This window comes from Tamandua tetradactyla, chromosome 14 (assembly GCF_023851605.1).
Source record: "Tamandua tetradactyla isolate mTamTet1 chromosome 14, mTamTet1.pri, whole genome shotgun sequence".
NCBI classification, from domain to species: Eukaryota; Metazoa; Chordata; class Mammalia; order Pilosa; family Myrmecophagidae; genus Tamandua; species Tamandua tetradactyla.
Genome location: NC_135340.1, coordinates 42,884,817 through 42,892,253, shown reverse-complemented (window position 1 = coordinate 42,892,253; position 7,437 = coordinate 42,884,817). Strand labels below are relative to the sequence as shown.

Genomic DNA, 7,437 nt, shown 5'->3' with positions numbered 1-7,437 from the left:
TTTTTCTCAGATTGGAAACTAGTTTTCTATTCTGATATGGAAGATTACATCCAGCCGTACAGAATCTTGTGATGCCCAATGTGAAACTTCAGGTTTAAGGTAAAGACCACATAATTTTAAGCTCCCCAATTGCTCTCCTAGTTACCCCAATCTAAATTTATTTTCTACCACTTAAAATTGCTTCCCCATTAATGAAAGTCAAGACTTTATATGAAAGCTTATAAAAATGTTATTTCCAAAATATATTACTACTCTTAAAAGGCTTGCCAGTTCTATGTTTTGCTTTTACTGTAATTGAGGGAGGTTAGATTCTGATTCAGGGTAAAGTTTAAGAAAATGAATGTGGGCATACCTTACTTCAGTGAAACTTCAAATGGTATATTGCATATTTCACGTTGCTTTTTACCATTTTGGGGCACTAAGAGGAAAAGAAACTTTATTCATACCTTGCAGAGTCTAAAGGACAGTGTTCGTGAACATAATCAACTTTGACATAACTTTTCAGCTGATGTATGTTTGACTTTACTATCTATGAGACTCTTTTATATCAAGTGTCATTGTAATTGAACTTCAAAGATTAGGAATTGAGTTTGATATGAAGGACCACATTATTCTAGAGTTGGTTCCTTAATTTTCTTGGTAAATGTCTGATTATCCCTCTTCCTGCACAATTTATTGACAATAGTGTATTTTCCTGGATGTTCTTTGCCTGATATTTACCTATTTGTAGAATGTTTTTAGTATTATGGATGTTATTCTTTTATTTGAAATTATTATTGGCATTCCTTTCCCTTTACTTATGGTGTTTTTGTTTTGCAAAAGTTTTCTTTTAATGTAATTAATTTTATATTAATTTAAGACTCGGTTTTCTTGATCTTTATTTAAGACATTTTGACAATGGAAATAGTGATATTCTCCTAGATGTTTTATACAATCATTTTCCATATATTCTATACTTTTTTAGGTTGTGCTTTCCAATTTCTGATCTTTAATTTAATTTGGCAATTACTACAGGTAGACCATTCTTTTTATAGGTAGCTACCTTTAATATTATTTTCTTTGGGAGAAAGACAAAGAATTTTTAATGAAAAATTTTAATGAAATTTTTAATGAAAATTAAATGTTCATTAATTTTTGATGAAAAGATAATTATAATTTTTAATGAAAAGGTAACTATAAAATATGTTTGAAAGGTATAAAATATTTAAATAAAGAGTTCACTTCTGTGTTTAATTAGTTAAATTAGAGAAAGAAATTGGAGTTAGAAGATAGAAACATATTGAAGGGAAAAAGAATGAGCATGATTAGATGGCAAAGGAATAGATATAAGACAGATTACATATGAAATCTGAAGAATGTATAATTACACTTGAATAGATATCAAAAATATGGAATTTCAAAGCATTTTTACAGAGAGTAAGAGAGAGAGAGAGAGAAACCAAAAGAAACAAAGAGAAGTATATAAGCACTTCTTTTTTGCAGAATGACTAGGAAAATGATTTAATTATTCCATAATAGCTAGGATTTATTTAGAATAGTGATTCTCAAATATTTTAGTTCAAGACCCCTTTATCATCTTAAAAATAATCAAGAACCCTCAATAGTTTTAATTCATGTGTTATTTTCATTGATATTTATACTATAGAAACAGGAAAAATAAACTATGCATTCATTTTAACTTTTTAATAATGAACTACATATATGTTAACATAAATTATGCATATTTTACAAAAAAACTATTTTGTTAAGTAACAAAAATTAATGAGAAAAAAATTAGTGAGAGAAACTATAGCCCCATATATATTTGCAAATCTCTTTTATGCTGACTTAATGGAAAACAGTTTGATTCTCTTATCTAATTCTCTAATCAGTCTGTTGAAATATTATGCATCATATAATCTAGAAAACTCTACTTAATCATGAAAAAAGAGTAAAAAAAAAGCAAGTGATATCTCTATATTATTTATGAAAACAGTTTTGACTTTGCAGCCCTGAAAAATTCCTAAAGAGCACAAGAAGTCCCCAAACCACACTTTGAGAACCACTATTCTAGAATATCAACCTCAAGTGCACGTACCTTTACTAAAAATTCATCTGGGAGTTAAAAGACTCATTCTCCTTGCTGATCATATGGACTTACTAAATGTCTCTGTCTTATGAATTTATATAATTTTATTTGGAGAGTTAATATCATTAATGATGATACTCACAAAAACTACTGTTTCAAAACATTAGAAAATCAATTTAGGCAAAATATTATCAAACAATATTTATTATTAGAAACTGAATTTAAAATTGTGGAATGTCCTCTCTTTGAATTATGAATAAGAGAATCACCATTACCTTGGACTGTCTATGCAGATACAAATTCAATGTTCAAGAGCCCTTTCCTTTCTATGCAGCATCCCACACATTGCAATGGAGTGAATATTTTTTATTAATATATGTAGGTGGTTTAAAGGGCTATTTTTAATGCAGAGAGTGCATGAAGTATGAAATCTTCTAGCAAATATTCAGTCCATATATGTCCATCTTAATATTAGATTGAAATATATTCTTTTTTTTAATTTTTTTATTAATCAAAAAAAGAAAAGAAATTAACACAACATTTAGAAATCATTCCATTCTACACATGCACTCAGTAATTCTTAGTATCATCATGTAGATGTATGATCATCATTTCTTAGTACATTTGCATCGATTTAGGAAAAGAACTAGCAAAACAGCAGAAAAAGATATAGAATGTTAATATAGAGAAGAGAATTAAAATAATAATACTAATAATATATATATATATATAAAGGAAAAAGAAAAAAACAAAAACAAAAGATACAAAAACACAAACAAACAAAAAACCATATTTCAGGTGCAGCTTCATTCAGTGTTCCAACCTAGTTACATTACACTTAGGTATTATTGTGCTGTCCATTTTTGAGTTTTTGTATCTAGCTCTGTTGCACAGTCTGTATCCCTTCAGCTCCAATTACCCATTATCTTACCCTGTTTCTAACTCCTGCTGGTCTCTGTTACCAATGATATATTCCAAGCTGATTCTGGAATGTCGGTTCACATCAGTGGGACCATACAGTATTTGTCCTTTAGTTTTGCGCTAGACTCACTCAGCATAATGTTCTCTAGGTCCATCCATGTTATTACGTGCTTCATAAGTTTAGTCTGTCTTAAAGCTTTTTAATATTCCATCGTAGGTATACGCCACAGTTTGTTTAGCCACTCGTCTGTTGATGGACATTTTGGCTGTTTCCATCTATTTGCAATTGTAGATAATGCTGCTATAAACACTGGTGTGCAAATGTCCATCTGTGTCTTTGCCCTTAAGTCCTTCGAGTAGATACCTAGCAGTGGTATTGCTGGGTCATAATCCATTCTGCCATTCTATGTCTTTTGATTGGGAAATTCAGTCCATTAACTTTTAGTGTTATTACTGTTTGGATAATATTTTCCTCTACCATTTTGGCTTTTGTATTATATATATCATATCTGATTTTCCTTCTTTCTACACTTTACTCCATACCTCTCTCTTCTGTCTTTTCATATCTGACTCTAGTGCTCCCTTTAGTATTTCTTGCAGAGCTGGTCTCTTGGTCACAAATTCTCTCAATGACTTTTTGCCTGAGAATGTTTTAATTTCTCCCTCATTTTTGAAGGACAATTTTGCTGGATATAGGAGTCTTGGTTGGCAGTTTTTCTCTTCTAGTAATTTAAATATATCATCCCACTGTCTTCTAGCTTCCATGGTTTCTGCTGAGAAATCTACACATAGTCTTATTGGGTTTCCCTTGTATGTGACAGATTGTTTTTCTCTTGCTGCTTTCAAGATCCTCTCTTTCTCTTTGACCTCTGACATTCTAACTAGTAAATGTCTTGGATAACGCCTATTTGGGTCTATTCTCTTTGGGGTGCACTGCACTTCTTGGATCTGTATATTTAGGTCTTTCATAAGAGTTGGGAAATTTTCAGTGATAATTTCTTCCATTAGTTTTTCTCCTCCTTTTCCCTTCTCTTCTCCTTCTGGGACACCCACAACACATATATTTGTGCACTTCATATTGTCATTCAGTTCCCTGACTCCCTGCTCAAGTTTTTCCATTCTTTTCCCTATAGTTTCTGTTTCTTTTTGGAATTCAGATGTTCCATCCTCCAGTTCACTAATTGTAGCTTCTGTCTCTTTAGATCTACCATTGTAGGTATCCATTGTTTTTTCTATTTTTTCTTCTATGTCCTTCACTCCCATAAGTTCTGTGATTTGTTTTTTCAGATTTTCTATTTCTTCTTTTTGTTCAGCCCATGTCTTCTTCATGTCCTCCCTCAATTTATTGATTTGGTTTTTGAAGAGTTTTTCCATTTCTGTTCGTATATTCAGCATTAGTTGTCTCAGCTCCTGTATCTCATTTGAACTATTGGTTTGTTCCTTTGACTGGGCCATATCTTCAATTTTCCGAGCATCATCCATTATTTTGTGCTGGTGTCTGGGCATTTGATCAGGTTTCCCTGGGTGTGGGACCCAGCTGGTTGAAAGGCTTTTCTGTGGAATCTCTGGGCTCTGTTTTTCTTTTCCTGCCCAGTAGGTGGCGCTTGTGGCAGTCGTCTGTCTGCGGGGCAGTTGGCCCGGGAAACCACGCGTGGAGGCGAGGGTCCCTGGCTGCTGCGGCTTGGGGGAGTGCCGGTCCAAATTGCCCAGCTGGCCTGAGACGCCTAGTGTGATGGGAGGGCCCCGCTATCCAATGTTCCCAGTCAGACCGGGGAGCCACGTGCGTGGAGGGGACCCCAGTCGCCAGTTGCCCCGGCCGGGAAAACGTGCGCCCCTTGGGTATCTCACTGCAGCGGATTCTCCCTGCCTGTTCAGCCGTTCCAGAATGGGGTATGCTGTCTTATTGGTCTCTGTTGTGACTCCGGGAGCTGTTTCGTATTGTTTCTGCTTCTTTAGTTGTTTTTCTGGAGGAGGGACTAAGGCCCGCACATTTTACTAAGCCGCCATCTTCCTGAAATATATTCTTAAGTGCATATCCGAAATCTCCCATCTCCTATTACAATGAAACTAAAATGGATTATCTTGGGAGTGCAAGAGTAGTTCAGTGGTAGAATTCTTAGCTGTCTTGCAGGAGACCCAGGTTTGATTCCTGGTTGATGCACTTCCCCAAAAAACAAACAAGCAAAAATTGAGTGAAATGTGCTGCAACAATGGGATACTCACACGGAAAATAATGAAATGTGACCCTGCCATATAGCATACAAGAGGAAAAAAAAAGAAAAAAAAGATTAAATGAATTATCTTGCATAGTAGTTTAAATCTATGAATGCATGGGATTATTATCCTCAAGTCAGCTTCACAGTACATATTTATCACACAAATAAAGCAAAGAATTTTGAACATCCATCACTTTAATTTCATTATATGTCACAAATATTGTTGTCTCTTATGTATATGTATTTATTCCTTATTCATTCATTGCTTGAACTCAAATTATACTTCCTGTATATATTTTCTTATTGTCAATACCAATGGAATTCAATTTTAATCCTCAGAATGACAGGAAAATGTCTTCCTGTGTTGTATTTATTGTGTCCAGTTAGGACAATTCATATCTGCAAATTATGAAAAATTTTTTTACATTTATACAGTGGTTTTAAAGGACTATTTTAAATAAGAGTACACGAAATGTGAAACCTTTAATAAATAGTGATTTCATGCATGTTCATCTTACAATTAGATTGAAATACATTCTTAAGTGGATATAGGAAATCTCCCATATCCTAAAACAATAAATCTAAAATGAATTATCTGGCATAGTATTTTAAATAAATGAATACATGGGAATAGTATTGGTGTCAGCCTAACAGTATTTATTTGTCTCATAAATATAGAAAAGAATTTTGAACATCAATAACTTTAATGTCTTTATATATCACAAATACTGTGTTATCTCTTGGGCATATTTATTCATTCTTTATTCCGTCACTGCTTGAATTAAATTTATACTTCCTAGGTACATTTGCTTATTGTCAATACCGACTGAATTCCATTTTAAACCTCAGGATTACAAGAACGGGTCTTATTTATATTGCACTTATTGTGTCACTTAGGACTGTGAATATCTGCAAATCATGGAAAAATATCTCCAAAAGCAGTGCTATTGTCTTGCTGTTGACATGTTTCAAAATCTGACCTTATCCAAGGTATCTGCCTTAATGAGAAATACTATGTAAGCCTACTTCTAATATGGATAGATGTTGTCTTTGCAGAATTGAAAAACAAAGAAAATGTACAATACAAATAATTGCTCTAGTTCTGTGAGTAAATTCATCTTCTTAGGCTTCCCTTGTTCCTGGGAGTTTCAGATTCTCTTCTCTTCAATCTTCTTGCTGACCTATGCTTTGACACTCATTGGAAACCTGTGCATTATCTGTGCTGTGAGGTGGGACCATCATCTCCACACCCCCATGTACATCCTGCTAGCCAATTTTTCCTTACTGGAGATCTGGTATATCAATTCCACTGTTCCCAATATGCTAGCCAGCTTTGTCTCTGAGAACAACTCCATCTCCTTCTCAGGCTGCTTCTTCCAGTTCTACTTCTTTTTCTCCATGGGTGCCACTGAGACCTTCTTCTTGTGTGCCATGACCTTTGATAGGTACCTTGTGATCTGCAGACCCCTGCACTTCACCACCATCATGACAGCTCAGCACTGCATCAGAATGGGAGCCTGCTGCTGGGTGTGTGGTTTCTTGTACTTCCTCTTACCTGTTTTTCTAATTTCTCAGCTCCCATTTTGTTGTTCCAATAAAATTGATCACCTTTTATTTGACCCAGGACCTATTTTGAAGTTGTCTTGTGCTCCAGCTCCAGCCACTGAGATAATTTGTGTCATCTTTAACACTGTCCTCATTTTCTCCACCTTCCTTTTCATCACCAGCTCCTACACAGTGGTGATCAGAGCTGTACTTAGGGTCCCCTCAGCAGAAGGCTAGCAAAAGGCCTTCTCCACGTGTGGCTCCCATCTGGCCATGGTGTCCCTCTTCTATGGCTCCATCATGGTGATGTATGTGAGCCCAACATCAGGCAATCAAGCTGGGAACCAGAAAATTGTGACTTTATTTTACTCTGTGCTGACCCCACTTCTCAACCCCTTGATCTACAGTCTCCGGAATAAGGAAATGAAGGCGGCCCTGAGAAAATTATTCAGGACTATAAAATTTATTCAGGGGCATTGAAGAAAACTTTGAAGAATTATGTTCATACCTGGAAGAATGTATAAGTAAATATATATAAATGATTAAATAAATGGTTAAGAGATTGATATTTAATGGCACTAACAAATTAGCAAATTATCTATTTTTGGAGGGGGAGGAGAATACTCAAATGTATTGAAATGTTTACAATATTAACTGTGATTTCTATTTTTATGTCAATTTATAATA

At 34.5% G+C, this 7,437-nt stretch overlaps 1 pseudogene; it reads left to right on the top strand.

Annotated features, from left to right (window-relative positions):
* The first annotated feature begins 6,279 nt into the window (after window positions 1–6,279).
* Window positions 6,280–7,230, top strand: LOC143655383 (olfactory receptor 11H6-like; annotated as a pseudogene).
* Window positions 7,231–7,437: the final 207 nt, after the last annotated feature.